The sequence below is a fragment of the Hyla sarda genome, chromosome 3, assembly GCF_029499605.1.
Source record: "Hyla sarda isolate aHylSar1 chromosome 3, aHylSar1.hap1, whole genome shotgun sequence".
In the NCBI taxonomy this organism is placed as follows: Eukaryota; Metazoa; Chordata; class Amphibia; order Anura; family Hylidae; genus Hyla; species Hyla sarda.
The window spans coordinates 122,986,497-123,001,413 of record NC_079191.1 but is presented as its reverse complement, the minus strand read 5'-3'; the positions used below and the strand labels follow the sequence as shown (position 1 = coordinate 123,001,413).

Sequence of the window (14,917 nt, the reverse complement as noted above, 5' to 3'; positions counted from 1 at the left end):
CAAGAAAGAATGCAAGTTACCATAAAATTTTACCACTAAGTTAAAGTAGAATATGTCACGAAAAAACAATCTCGGAATCAGAATGATAACTAAAAGCATTCCAGAGTTATTAATGTTTAAAGTGACAGTGGTCAGAATTGCAAAAAACGCTCCGGTCCTTAAGGTGAAAAAGGGCTCGGTCCTTAAGGGGTTAAGGACTCAGGGTTTTTCCATTTTTGCACTTTCGTTTTTTCCTCTTTACCTTTTAAAAAGTCATAACCCTTTCAATTTTCCACCTAAAAATCCATATTATGGCTTATTTTTTGCGTCTAATTCTACTTTGCAGTGACAGTAGTCATTTTACCCAAAAATGCACGGCGAAACAGGAAAAAAAATCATTGTGCGACAAAATCGAAGAAAAAATGCAATTTTTTAACTTTTGGGGGCTTCCGTTTCTACGCAGTGCATATTTCGGTAAAAATTACACCTTATCATTATTCTGTAGGTCCATACGGTTAAAATGATACCCTACTTATATAGGTTTGATTTTGTCGCACTTCTGGAAAAAATCATAACTACATGCAGGAAAATTAATACGTTTAAAAATGTCACAGGGCGGTATAAGGGCTCATTTTTTGCGCCGTGATCTGAAGTTTTTATCGGTATGATTTTTGTTTTGATCGGACTTTTTGATCACTTTTTATTCATTTTTTAATGGTATAAAAAGTGACCAAAAGGCGCTTTTTTTTACTTTGGAATTTTTTTGCGCGTACGCCATTGACCGTAAGGTTTAATTAATTATATATTTTTATAGTTCGGACATTTATGCACCACATATACCACATATGTTTTTTTTTTTTTTTTACACTGTTTTATTTTTTTTATGAGAAAAGGGGGGTGATTCAAACTTTTATTAGGGAAGGGGTTAAATGACCTTTATTAACACTTTTTTTTACATTCTTTTTGCAGTGTTATAGGTCCCATAGGGACCTATAACACTGCACACAGTAATCTCTTACACAGATCACAGTCGTGCATTAACACGCTTGTGATCAGTGTTATCGGCGCTTGACTGCTCCTGCCTGGATCTCAGGCACGGAGCAGTCATTCGCCGATCGGACACCGAGGAGGCAGGTAAGGGCCCTCCCGGTGTCCTGCCAGCTGTTCGGGATGCCGCGATTTCACCGCGGCGGTCCCGGACAGCCCGACTGAGCCGCCAGGTCACTTTCACTTTCGCTTTAGAAGCGGCGGTCAGCTTCTAAAGGGTTAATACCGCACATTGCCGTGATCGGCGATGTGTGGTATTAGCCGCGGGTCCCGGCCGTTGATGAGCGCCGGGACCGACGCAATATGATGCGGGATCGCGGCGCAATCCCGCTTCATATCGCGGGAGCCGTGCAGGACATAAATATACGTCCTGCGTCGTTAAGGGGTTAAACCCTTAAGGACGGAGGGTTTTTTAGTTTTTGCATTTTCGTTTTTTCCTCATCACCTTCTAAATATAATAACACTTTCAATTTTGCACCTAAAAATCCATATGATGGCTTATTTTTTTGCCACCGATTCAACTTTGTAATGACATCAGTCATTTCCCCCAAAATCTACAGCGAAAGGGAAAAATAAATAATTGTGCGACAAAATGGAAGAAACGCCATTTTGAAAGTTTTGTGGGCTTCCTTTTCTACGCAGTACATTTTTTGGTAAAAATGACACATTATCTTTATTCTCTAGGTCCATACAGTTAAAATTATACCCTACTTATATACGTTGGATTTTGTATTACTTCTGCCGACCCGAATATAAGCCGAGGCCCCTAATTTCACCCCAAAAACCCAGGAAAAGTTAATGACTCGAGTATAAGCCTAGGGTGGGAAATACATCATCCAGACCCCCTTCATTAACACCCTCATCATCATCACATGTCATCATCCCCCCTTCATCATTACCCTTTCATCACCCCCCCTTCATCATTACCCTGTCATCATCCCCCCTTCATCATTGATGTCATCATCCACCCCTTCATCATTACCCTGTCATCATCCCCCCCTTCATCATTACTATGTCATCATCCCCCCTTCATCATTACCCTGTCATCATCCCCCCTTCATCATTACCCCTTCATCATCCCCCCCTTCATCATCCCGCCCTTCATCATTACCCTGTCATCATCACCCCCTTCATCATCCCCCCTTCATCATTACCCTGTCATCATTCCACACCACCCCTTTCATCATCACCGCTTGTCAATGTCTGATTTAACAGTGGTCTTCAACCTGCAGACCTCCAGATGTTCCAAAACTTCAACCACCAGCATGCCCGGACAGCCATTGGCTGTCCGGGCTTGCTGGGAGTTGTAGTTTTGAAACATCTGGAGGTCCGCAGGTTGAAAACCACTGCCCGGGCCTTCGTCATCATCCAGCACCCCCCTTTAGTTTTGTACTCAACTCCGCTCGGCGGGACGTTCGGGCCATCTGTGCTGCAGGACCGTCCGCTAGGGAGGGATAGTCGTTCCTGGCTGTCCATCTTCACCGGGTGGGCCTCTTCTCCGCGTTACTAATGACGTTACCTTGACAACGACGCACAGGGACGTTAATGAGCAATATCCCTGTGCGTCGTGGTCAAGGCAACGTCATTATTCCGGGGCCCGGGGCAAAGTGCGGAGAAGAGGCCCACCCGGTGAAGATGGACAGCCCAGAACGACTATCCCTCCCTAGCGGACGGTCCTGCAGCACAGATGGCCCGGACCAGCTCACCCGCCGAGCGGAGGTGAGTACAAAACTAAAGGGGGGAGGGGGGGCTGGATGATGACGAAGGCCCGGGCAAAAATAAAAGTTTGAATCACCCCCCTTTCCCCAATAAGCCGATGGCTGTCCGGGCTTGCTGGGAGTTGTAGTTATGAAACATCTGGAGGTCTGCAGGTTAAAGACCACTGAGGGCGGAGAGTTCACTCGAGTATAAGCCGAGGGGGGTGTTTTCAGCACAAAAAATCGTGCTGAAAAACTCGGCTTATAATCGAGTATATACGGTATATGCAGGAAAATGTATGCGTTTAAAATTGTCCAATTCTGACCCCTATAACTTTTTATTTCTCCATGTACGGGGCGGTTTGAGGACTCATTTTTTGTGCCGTGATCTGAAGTTTTCATTGGTACCATTTTTGTTTTGATCTAACTTTTTGATCTCTTTTTATTCATGTTTTATGTTATAAAAAGTGACCAAAAATACTCTATTTTGAACATTGGAATTTTTTTTGCACGTACGCCATTGACCGTGCGATTTAATTAACAATTTATTTTTATAGCTCGGACATTTATGCACGCGGCGATATCACATATGTTTATTTTTATTTACACAGTTTTTTTTTATTGGGGAAAGGGGGGTGATTCAAACTTTTATTAGGGAAGGGGTTAAATGATCTTTATTAACTTTTTTTTTCACTTTTTTTGCAATGTTATAACCCTCATAGGGGACTATAAGATGCAGTAAATTGATTCAGTACACTGATCACTGCCATTGCATACAATGGCAGTGATCAGTGTTATCGGCAGTTGATTGCTGAAGCCTGCATTTCAGGCTTGGAGCAATCAATCGCCGTTCAGAAGTGCAGGAGGCAGGCAAGGGACCCTTCTGCTGCGTCCTAGCTGATCGAAACAACGTGATTTTACCGCGATGGTCCCAATCAGCCCAACTGAGCTACCGGGAAGCTTTTACTTTCACTTTAGACGCGGCAATCAACTTTGATCGCCACGTCTAAAGAGTTAATGCCAGACATCAGCCCGATTGGTGATGTCTGGCATTAGCCATGGGTCCTGGTTTCTTATAGCAACCGGGACCCACCGGATATGATGCACGCTCACCTGCTGAGTGCGTCATACATTGGGAGACGCTTATGGTGGACGCTCATAAATGTGTTGAGAGGTTAATGTGTCAATAGCATGAGGAGACAATATGAAGGCACAACACAGCCTGGAGGTGGCAGCAGCATGAGGAGACCATAATGTGGCAGAATGACATAGCCTTGGATTGGTGGCAGCATGAGGAGACCATATAGTGGCAGAATGACCAAGCCTGGAGGTAGCAAGAGCCTTACCAGACAATAGGGCCTCCCAATTGAAAATATTAAAGCTGTTTTTAAAACTTAAATTGAAGATTTCAAATAGATGAACCTAAAAAGTTTTATTTAATGTGCCAGCAGCATGAGGAGAACACATGGCGGCACAATGACAAAGCCTTGAGGTGGCATCAGCAGCATCAGGAGTGCTGAAAGTGACCCTGTGACGGAGTGGAGTGGTGGGTGTTAATACCAGTAACCGATGACGAAGGTGGATGAAAGAAGTAGAACTTGGCATCAGATGTGTGGCATTAGGAGGGTGGCAGGATCAGAATAGTAGCTGAGGCAGGTAGGCAGAAGAAATACTTGTCAAAGTATTGAGGATATGCATTACATAAAACATCACTTTTAATATTATTCTTAGGATAAAATATGTGGACACAAAATCATTTTTAACCCCTTATGGACCCAACACCTTAAAGGGGTATTCCGGTGGAAGACTTTTTTTTTTTTTTTTTTAATTACCTGGTGCCAGAAAGTTAAACAGAATTGTAAATTACTTCTATTAAAAAATCATACTCCTTCCAGTACTTATTAGCTGCTGAATACTACAGCGGAAATTATTTTCTTTTTGAAACACGGAGCTGTCTGCTGACATCATGAGCACATTGTTCTCTGCTGACATCTCTGTCCATTTTAGGAACTGTCCAGAGCAGCATATGTTTGCTATGGGGATTTTCTCCTACTCTGGACAGTTCCTAAAATGGAGATGTCAGCAGAGAGTACTGTGCTCATGATGTCAGCAGACAGCTCGGTGTTTCAAACGGAAAATAATTTCCACTGTAGTATTCAGCAGCTAATAAGTACAGGAAGGATTAATATATTTTTTTTTTAACAGAAGTCATTTACAAATCTGTTTAACTTTCTGGCACCAGTTGATTTAAAAAAAAAAAAGTTTTTCACTGGAGTACCCCTTTAAGGACCTGAGCATATTTTGCACATCTGACCACTGTCACTTTAAGCATTAATAACTCTGGATGCTTTTACTTTTCATTCAAATTCAGAGTTAGTTTTTTCACGACATATTCTCCCTCATGTGAGTGGTAAATTTTCATCGATACTTGCATCATTTCTTGGTGAAAAATTCAAAAATGTTAATTTTTTTAACTTTGAAACTCTCTACTTATAAGGAAAATGGACATCCCAAATAAATTATATATTGATTCACATATACAATATGTCTACTTTGTGTTTGCATCATAAAGTTGACATGTTTTTACTTTTGGAACACATAAGAGGGTTTCAAAGTTCAGCATCAATTTTCCACAAAATTTTCAAAATCGAAATTTTACAATTCTACATTTTTACAAGGGGTAATAGGAGAAAATGCCCCCCAAAATGTGTAACCTCATCTCTTCTGAGCATGAAAATATCCCATGTGTGGATGTAAAGTGCACTGCGGGCGCACTACCATGCTCAGAAGGGAAGGAGTCCCCTTGCTGAAATGGTTTTTGGGGGGCATGTCACATTTTGAAAGTCCCTATAGTGCCAGAACAGCAAAAAAAGACACACATGGCATACTATTCAGGAAACAACAACCCTCAAGGAACATAACAAAAGGGGTACAGTGAGACTTAACACCCCACAGGTGTTTGACAAATTTCTGCTAAAGTTGGACATGAAAATGAAAATTTAGATTTTTTTCACTAAAATGCTGGTGTTACCCCAAATTTGTCATTTTACCAAGGGGAAATAGGAGAAAAAGACTCCCAAAATGTTTAACCCTATTTCTTCTGAGTATGGAAATACCCTATATGTGAATGTAAAGTGCTCTGTGGGAGAACTACAATGCTCAGAAAAGGAGCGCCATTGAACTTTTGGAGAGAGAATTTGTTTGGAATGGAAGTCGGGGGCCATGTGCGTTTACAAAGCCCCCATGGTGCCAGAACAGTGGACCCCCCCCCCATTTGACCCCATTTTGGAAACTACAACCATCACAGAATTTAATAAGGGGTGCAGTGAGCATTTACACCCCACTGGCGTTTGACAGATCTTTGGAACAGTGGGCTGTGCAAATGAAAAATTATATTTTTCATTTTTATGGATCACTGTTCAAAAATTTTGTTAGACACCAGTGGGGTATAAAAGCTTACTGTACCCCTTGTTACATTACTTAAGGGGTGTAGTTTCCAAAATGAGATCACGTGTGGGGGAGGGTCCACTTTTCTGGCACCATAGGGGCTTTGTAAACGCACATGGCCTTCAATTCCAGCCAAATTCTCTCTTCAAAAGCCCCAGGGCGCTCCTTCTCTTCTGAGCATTGCAGTGTGCCAGCAGAGCACTTTAAGTCCACATATGAGGTATTTATATACTCAGAAGAAATGGTGTTTAAAATGTTTTAACTTTTATTTTTTTTTCTCCTATTACCCCTTGTGAAAATAGAAAATTTGTGATAACACTAGCATTTTATTGAAAAAATAAAACATTTTCACTTCCGACTTTAACACCTGTAGGGTGTTAAGGCTCATTATACCCCTTGTTACATTCCGTGAGGGGTGTAGTTACCAAAATGGAGTTACATGTTACATGAACCATTGTAACGATCAGCCACCCCTGTGCAAAGCACCTCAAATGTTCATGACACTCTCCCTCCTGAGCCTTGTTGTGCGCCCGCATAGCATTATACGTCCACATATGGAGTATTTACATACTCAGGAGAAATTGCGTTATACATTTTGGGGGTCTTTTTTTCCTTTTAACTCTTAAATAAAATAAAATTAAATTAAATATCTTTTCCAAGTGTCGTGTTTTAAAAAATGTAATTTTTAGGCTTAGTAGTGGAAGACGTCTTACAGACGGAATCCATTACTAAGCCTAACACTAAACCCCAAATATTAACCCAGTACCCACCGCCACTTGGGTACCGGGAAGAGCCAGTACCAACAGGCCCAAAGTGTCCAAAATGGCACTCATGTGCTTAAGCGGTAACACATTATCAACCCTGGCAACGTCAGGCTGTTTCTGCTTGGTTGGTTTCTGGCTGAGAATAAAAATAAGGCGAACCATATGCGTTTTTTATTTATTTATGAAAAAAATGCATATGGTTCCCTATATTTAATTCCCAGCCTGTTACCACCTAGGCACAGGAGTGCCACTTTTGACAATCCTGGCCTGTTGGTACCGGCTCTTCCCAGTACCTCTGTGGTGGTTGGTACCGGGGTAATATTTGGGGGTTAGCGCTAGCTTTTTTTTAGCTAACGCTAAGCCCTGGCTTAGTAAAGGGCTTCATCTATAAGATGGCATCCACTGCTAAGCCTGCAAATTCAATTTAAATAAAACACTACACATTGGAAAAATTATTTTATTTATTTATTAAAAATAACTCTCCCCCACAGCCCTCGTTAGCTATTCTATTAAAATAAATAAAATACAGTTCATCGCTGTAGTGGACCGAATCCACCATAATCCTCTGCATACACGGGATAAATGAGAAGAAGAAAAAAAAACACAAAAAAAGGGTTAGTAAATTTTTGGTCGCTCTCTGCTGGGGAGAGCACCCATAGTGCAATGTCTTCCCAAACAGGGAGCTTCCATTTGTTGCAAAACTACAACTCTCATCATGCCCAGACAGCCTTTTTGTGAATGCTGAGAGTTGTAGTTTAGCAACAGCTGGAGTCTACCTGTCTGGGTAGACACTGCCAGAAGGGTCTGTTCACATTATACAAAACATGCAATGTGAACGGAGCCTCACACCCTTACCAGCCTGGTTCCCGTCTTTAGCTCCGCCCCTAATGACGCCATCACTAGGGGATGGAGCTACACGGACCTGGCGGGGATAGGAGCCGGGACGTAAGTGGTCATCGTGTTCTGTATACATTGTATACAGCTATCAATAGATTGCTGAATATATTGTATACCACACAAAGAGTTAACATACACTGTCCAGCAGTGTAAGTTTACTCTTTCCTTGCTAGAAAGTGACACCCGCTGCAATGTCTATTAGTGCAGGTACTTCAGCTCCCAGCTTGGAACAGTCTGTTCCATGCTAGGAGTGGTAGTAGTACCTAAATAATGTTGAAAAAAAGAAAAGAAAGTTGAAAAGTAGTAAAAAGCACACACACTTTATAAAACATAATTAAAATATATTATGAATAGAAAGTTTCACATCATTAATTTAAAAACTATATTAATTTTAACAATTACATGGCTCTTGATCCATTTTTAATATTGCCGGCTACATTTTTATGTCCCTGCCTACTCACATAAATTGATCCATTATTGAAAATTATAAAAAATGTTATTCTAAAAAATAAAAATTGTTCCCTGCAATTTTTTCCATCCCTACTGTGTGCGTGTGTGTGTGTGTATTGTGGCAGTGTGGCAAGGAAAGGGTGTATTTCCTTGGCTCACCCTGCAGAAGCTCTCACCTGCTTCTTAAGTAATGAGGCAGGAGGGAAGGGAGGTGTATATGAGATGGAGACTCAGTGTAATGGGGGCTCTTCCTAGGAGACAGCATGTGGGCTGTAGGGAAGAGACAGAGCCTGCTGAGGAGTACACAGCCCGAGCTATGAGGGGCTCAAAGAGAGTGACATGAAGTGTGAATAGAAGGTTGCAGGGGACATATGTTTAACCGGCTGAGGGAAGCTCAGCGGTTGTTAGTCAGGACAAGCTGATCTGTTTAGTCAGTGACCAGACGGTCTAGGATTTTGTTTTGTTCCTGCTTTTTTGTTTATTTCTTTCCCTGCAACCTGTCTAATAAAACTGGCAAGGTGCCAGATTTGCATTATAAGCGTTTGTTTGCTGGTTTATTGAGAAGAAACGCATTCTGTGGCGTGGTCCAGGACGATCCCAGAGCTAATCCCCAAGACGGATCGTCACATTTTGGTGGAGGATGCGGGCACGCCGTTGCTAAGGGCAACCCGTTGCCAAGGGCAACCAACAAGCGAGTTGGAGCGGAGCTGTTGCTAGGAGCAACCCCCTGCAAGATTGCAAGTCGGAGGAACCCAGCAGAGGAGTTCAAGCACAGTTTGGTGTCTGTGGAGGAGCGTTGCTAGGCGCAACGGATCGAGAATTTTTTTAAAGAAAATTGGACAACCTCGAAAGGCTGTTTCTGGGAGCAACCGACGTGGGCCACAACCGGTGGACGCCAAGAAGAAGCCGAGGTCCCGTGAGTTGTTGGTGGGTGGAATCCCACTGTGGGTGGACTTAGATTGTTGCCAGACTGTATCTCAGATTATGCCAGAAATAATTCCCTTTGTGAAGTCCCGCCCGGAGCCCGGTAAGACTGTTCAAATTACCTTTGATACATGTTTTGGGGCAGTAAGCCATATGATGGAGGTATGTGCGGAACTTACAGTGGAAATTGTACTGGGCAGAGACTTTCCGTATTTCTGGCAGCTGTGGGATGCTGAGAGTGCACCTGAGAGTTCGCACACAAAGGTTCCGGAAGTAAAGAGGACTGGGGTGTCTCTACTGGACTGTGTGAATGGTGCTGTATATTGTGAACCCATGCAGGCTGATAATGTTTTTCTTGAAACACTTATGTTAATGTGTTCTGATGTAAAGAGTTCTGTTCCCACCTCTCGCAGGACAAAAGAAAACCTGTGTGAGCTGGAAATAGAAGGTAAAAAGATGACTGTTTTGTTAGATCCAAAATGTATAATAAGTCTGGTAAAGACCAGCTGCAGAAAGCCAGACCCCGCTATAGTGTCTATACAAGCCGGTATTTGGGGTTATAAAACAGTTAATGTGTGTATTTCTACTCCCTATGGTACCATAAGTCACAAGGTTGCAATAGAGCCTACCTTAGAGTATGAAGTAGTGCTGGGGAAGGATTTTCCGTTTTTTCAGCAGTTGTGGGAAGATAGTCAGGTGACTAGAGCAGGAACACCTGATAGGCTCACAACACTTGGTTTTCACCACATAGCAGGGGACAGTAACTCAGCTGAGGACAGGGAGTGTCAGCAGACCCTAGGTATATGTCAGGTGGGAGTGTGCCAGACCACTAGGGGAGCTGAAGAACAGTCTGCGAGTCAAGTTAAAGTGGTGACTGGAATAGAAGCTCCAGAGATGGCTGTGGAAAAACCAAAACTCCAGAAAAGAGTACCAGTGGAGCTGGGGGCTGCACTTACGGTCACAGACAGAGTCCTAAGTGAAGGAGACTGTGACAAGACAAAAGAAAAGTCTGCCAAGAAGCTGAGAGACAGTTCAGAGGAACTGATCAGGAATCTCCCTGACTCGCTGGTGCCAAGAGCCATTGAAGTTGTTGCTAGGGGCAACAAACTTACCGTCAAGGGATTGCCGGTCCGACGGGAGTGTTTAGCGAGAGTCTCCAGAGTTGCCAACGTGCTGGGAGAGGAAGAGTGCCAAGTGTCAGTGGCACCTGTTGTGAATTATAATAATGAGGCACAAGTGGCCGCAACCACGGAAAAGGGGGAGACTTCATCTAGAGATGGAGAAGAGCTGGGTCGAGTGTCTGACAGAGGACCAGAGGATGTCTCAAGGTCTAACAGCGAGAGTGAGGAGACCGCTGTCAGTAAAAGGTCTCGGAAAAGACTAGCTGGCCTTGGGAAAAAACTGGAGCAGATCCAGAATCTGGAAGAAACCCTGCAGATGGTTTCTGTGAAGTTGTTGGAGAAAGAAAAAGAGGTACATCGCTTGACAGAGGAGAGGGACAAATCACTTGCTGACTTTAAAGAAGAGCAAGAAGTGAGGCTTCAGCTGGAAAAAGTCATGGAGCATCACAGAAGTGAGTTTGTGGCTCTGCAGGATGAACTGTCCCGCTCCCACGGTCTTGTGACCAGCAAGGAGAGTGAAGTGCAGAGTCTGGCCAAGCGGATGTCATTCCAGGAAGAAGTGAGTCTTCTACATGGTGCATATTGGGCTCTGCGGAGTGATCACAAGGCTAGCCTGGTAGCCATGGAAAAAAATAGAAAAAGAGAAGAATGAAATGAAGATGGAAGCTGAAGCTCTTGCCAGCAGTCTGGAGCAGTCTAAAGCTAAGAGACAACTTGAGGAGGAAGTCAAGGTGAAGAATGCCCTTGCACATGCTCTTCAATCTGCTCGTCATGACAATGTCTTGCTCCGTGAGCAGTATGAGGAGGCCCTGGAACAAGTCTAGACTCTGCAACATGAAAACAAGAACTTGCAACAGGAGATCTCAGATCTATCTCAACAGATTGGTGAGAGTGGAAAATCTATCAATGAGTTGGTGAAGTCCAAGAAACAGTTGCTGGACAGTGAGAAGATGATCTCCGCACAACTCAAGAGTGAGCAGCTGAGATATATAAAGCTGGAAGATGACATAAAGATCTTAAAAGAGAGCCTGGAAGCGCAGAACGAAACGCGCAGAAAGTCCCACGTAGCTGCCTTGGTTTTGCTGGGAGCGCAACTCTACGAGCAGGTGGCTGTGCTGGCGGACAATGAACAATTGAGGAAACAATTGCTGTCTTCGGAAGATACTGTCAGGGACTTGACAGAGTTACTTGACAGTGAGAGGATGAAGTCCGCCAAGCTCCAGTGTAAGCTGCAAAAATGTGAGAAAAAGGAAGAGGACCAGGAAGTCCTAAAAGAGAGCAGAGACCAAGATATGGCGGAATTGGCTCAAGAAAGGCTTTTGGGGCCGAAGTTGCAGGATACAGTTATGCTTTCTCTGAATGCCAAAAAGTCCTCTAAAGTTAAGATTGAGGTGAAGTCCTGTAAGAAGTCCCCTGAAGCTAGGACTGTGCTGAAACCTGGTGAGAAATCCTCTGAAGTGGAGACTAAGGAGAAGAGAGGTGGGAAATCCTCTGAACCTGAGCAGACCAAAAATTCTGAAGGTAATGCTGAGGCAGAGAAATCCTCTGAAGCAGAAGCCAAACTAGAGTCAACCTCAAAAGCTGTGAGTAAAGAGAATGGCACAACTGAAGCTACAGGTGAAGAGAAGAGTAAGCCTGAAAAAGCTGCAGTAGTAGAATCTGATTCTACACAAGAATTTGAAGGAGCCAAAGACTCTGAGGCCAAACCTGAGGAAGCTGGTGCCCCTGAAGAGAAAGCTGGAAGGGATGAGGTGAAACCATGTGAGAAATCCACTGAAGGCAAGACTGAGGTGAAACCAGGTGGGAAGTCCTCTAAAGTTGAAACTGAGATGGACCCGTGTCAGAGGTCCTCTGACTGTACAGAGACCAAGACAGTGGTTGGTGAAGCCACTGAGGCCGAAAGATTCTCTGAGGCAGAGGTCCGGCAAGCCAGAAGAAGACAAAGGTTAGAAGCATCGGTCCTCTCACTCCTTAATTTCAAGAACCCTGCCCACACCAGGGTGAAGAAACTGGTACTGGAGAGGTGTGACCGAGAGACTTGCAGTTGGTGGATGGTAAAAGTCCGGAAGAAAAAAGTCAAGGTCTTCAGAGACTGTGGGACAAAAGTTGTCCAAGAGAAAGGAAAGGCAGATGGTTTCTGCCTTTCAAATACATGTGCTCCTTTCCGGTGGTCTGAGCAAAGGGGGGGGGGATATGTGGCAGTGTGGCAAGGAAAGGGTGTATTTCCTTGGCTCACCCTGCAGAAGCTCTCACCTGCTTCTTAAGTAATGAGGCAGGAGGGAAGGGAGGTGTATATGAGATGGAGACTCAGTGTAATGGGGGCTCTTCCTAGGAGACAGCATGTGGGCTGTAGGGAAGAGACAGAGCCTGCTGAGGAGTACACAGCCCGAGCTATGAGGGGCTCAAAGAGAGTGACATGAAGTGTGAATAGAAGGTTGCAGGGGACATATGTTTAACCGGCTGAGGGAAGCTCAGCGGTTGTTAGTCAGGACAAGCTGATCTGTTTAGTCAGTGACCAGACGGTCTAGGATTTTGTTTTGTTCCTGCTTTTTTGTTTATTTCTTTCCCTGCAACCTGTCTAATAAAACTGGCAAGGTGCCAGATTTGCATTATAAGCGTTTGTTTGCTGGTTTATTGAGAAGAAACGCATTCTGTGGCGTGGTCCAGGACGATCCCAGAGCTAATCCCCAAGACGGATCGTCACAGTATGTGTGTGTGTGTATATATATATTTTTTTTTATGGTGACCTAATTCAATAAAAAAAACCTAACTGCATCCCTTTTTTGGATCGCTAAAGTATGAAAAGAAAAGAAAAAGAACCACACGCAAAAACGCCAATGTTAAGACCTAAATGTTTCTTTTTTATTTTATTTTATTTTTTTTTTTTTGGAGGGGCGTTATTTCACTCTTATAGAATTCTATGGTAGAAAAACACCAAGATTTTCCCGAACAAATGCCAAAGTCTCAATATGAGGTCATTTTTCAAAAACTGCCAGGGAGCCCAAAATTGTAAAAAATAAAAAAATTTAGAATGCCAAACTGAAAAATGACAAGTGGATATGGTATTTTGCAATTCCCTATTAACTTGCAGCTAACACATGGCCGCAGCCTTTTTTTTTTTTACAGAAAAAACGACATGCCGCAGAATGAGTTTTTTTTTTTTTTTTTTTTCTTTTAAAAGCCCAAGTACAAACCTAGCCTAAAGGTTTTGTGCCAGAATTGCCTGGAATTTTGAACTGTTTATAGTTCCCTCCACCTTGACTGAAGCTCCGGTTTCAGCTGAAGAGAAACAGCCCCAAAGCATGACGCTGGCACCACCATGCTTCACTGTGGGTATGGTGTTCTTTGGGGAATGTGCAGTGTTGTTTTTAAACCACACATATCTTTTGGAGTCTTGGTTTCATTAGACCATAACACATTTTCCCACATGCTTTTGGGGTTGCTTTGAAGAAAAGGCTCCTGTCTTGCTGCCCTACTCCATAGCCCATTTATATAAAATATACGGGAGATTATTATCACATGTAGCACACAGACGTATAGTGAAATTACAAACTGGTACATAACTAACAATAATGTTAAAACAGTATAGCAGACTAATTAGAAGGTCCGGATAATCCGAGCGACTTCCTTTTTTGTGCAGCATTCTTGCTCTATCATTCCCTGACTCAATGCTTTCTGTTCCTGTAAATTTCAGGGCATTAGAGTCACCATTGTGCACAGTTCTTACATGCTCAATTACTCTGCCTTATTGCTATATCACAACCACTGATTTTTACACTGCCATTTTTTATTTCTATTTTTTTTGAACGTTTGTTTGCAGTGCAGACAATGGTGGAGATTTATCAAAACCTATGCAGAGGAAAAGTTAACCCGCAATCAATAGCTACCAATCAGATCACTTAGTTTTTCAGGAGCTTTTTTAAAAATGAAAGAAGCAATCTGATTGTTTGCTATGGGCAACTGGTTCACTTTTCCTCTGCACAGGTTTTGATAAACCTCCCCCAAATGTCCACAAGGAAAATGACCTCTCAGTTTGTTTTTATTTAGCCAAGTTTTTTGTAAGGATTTTTTTGGTATAAATTTTCTACTGACCAAAATTACTCAAACATTTGTTTCTCCTAAAAGCTACTAAGGTTTTTGTTTGTTTGTTTGTTTTTTTATCATTTGCCAAATCTCTGTAATTTCTATTATCCCAGTATTTGCAAATGGTTTTTCTTCTGGCTGTAATTTTTTTGTGACGTAGAAGTTGTCTATAAGAAATTAAGAGAGATTTTATGTAATTTTTAATTAATTTAGTTTTAATTTTGTTTTCTATTTTTTGATTACCCATTCTGGTGAGCATCGAGCTGGTGGTCTGCCATGAGGCGAGCTGCCACCTGTTCCAGCCTTAGCCACTCATCTCACCCCCATATTCTGGGTGTCCACTTGAAAAGGGAGGGACTGCAGTACCAGCACATTCAGCTTCTGTGCCATTGGAGTGAAAAAGATTGCACTTGTATCATAAAATTGAGCTGGCGGTCCTCCGCCAGGCGAGATACCACCTGTTCCACCCCTGCCTCTCAGTGCCCCCCTGACGGTAAAAGTGTGAGTG

The 14,917-nt window shown here is 43.0% G+C and overlaps 1 protein-coding gene across 3 annotated transcripts in view; it reads left to right on the top strand.

Moving 5' to 3' along the window:
- LOC130360626 (cysteinyl leukotriene receptor 2-like) overlaps positions 1-14,917 on the top strand; it is a 108,516-nt gene that overhangs the window by 72,440 nt on the left and 21,159 nt on the right. The window contains exon 1 of one of the 3 annotated variants that reach the window (XM_056563172.1): positions 14,768-14,902. The exons of the other annotated variants lie outside the window; for them this stretch is intronic. The gene's annotated coding sequence lies outside the window, so the exon portion shown is untranslated. Of the gene's footprint in view, positions 1-14,767; positions 14,903-14,917 lie in introns of those variants that run through there. 3 annotated transcript variants of the gene reach the window in all.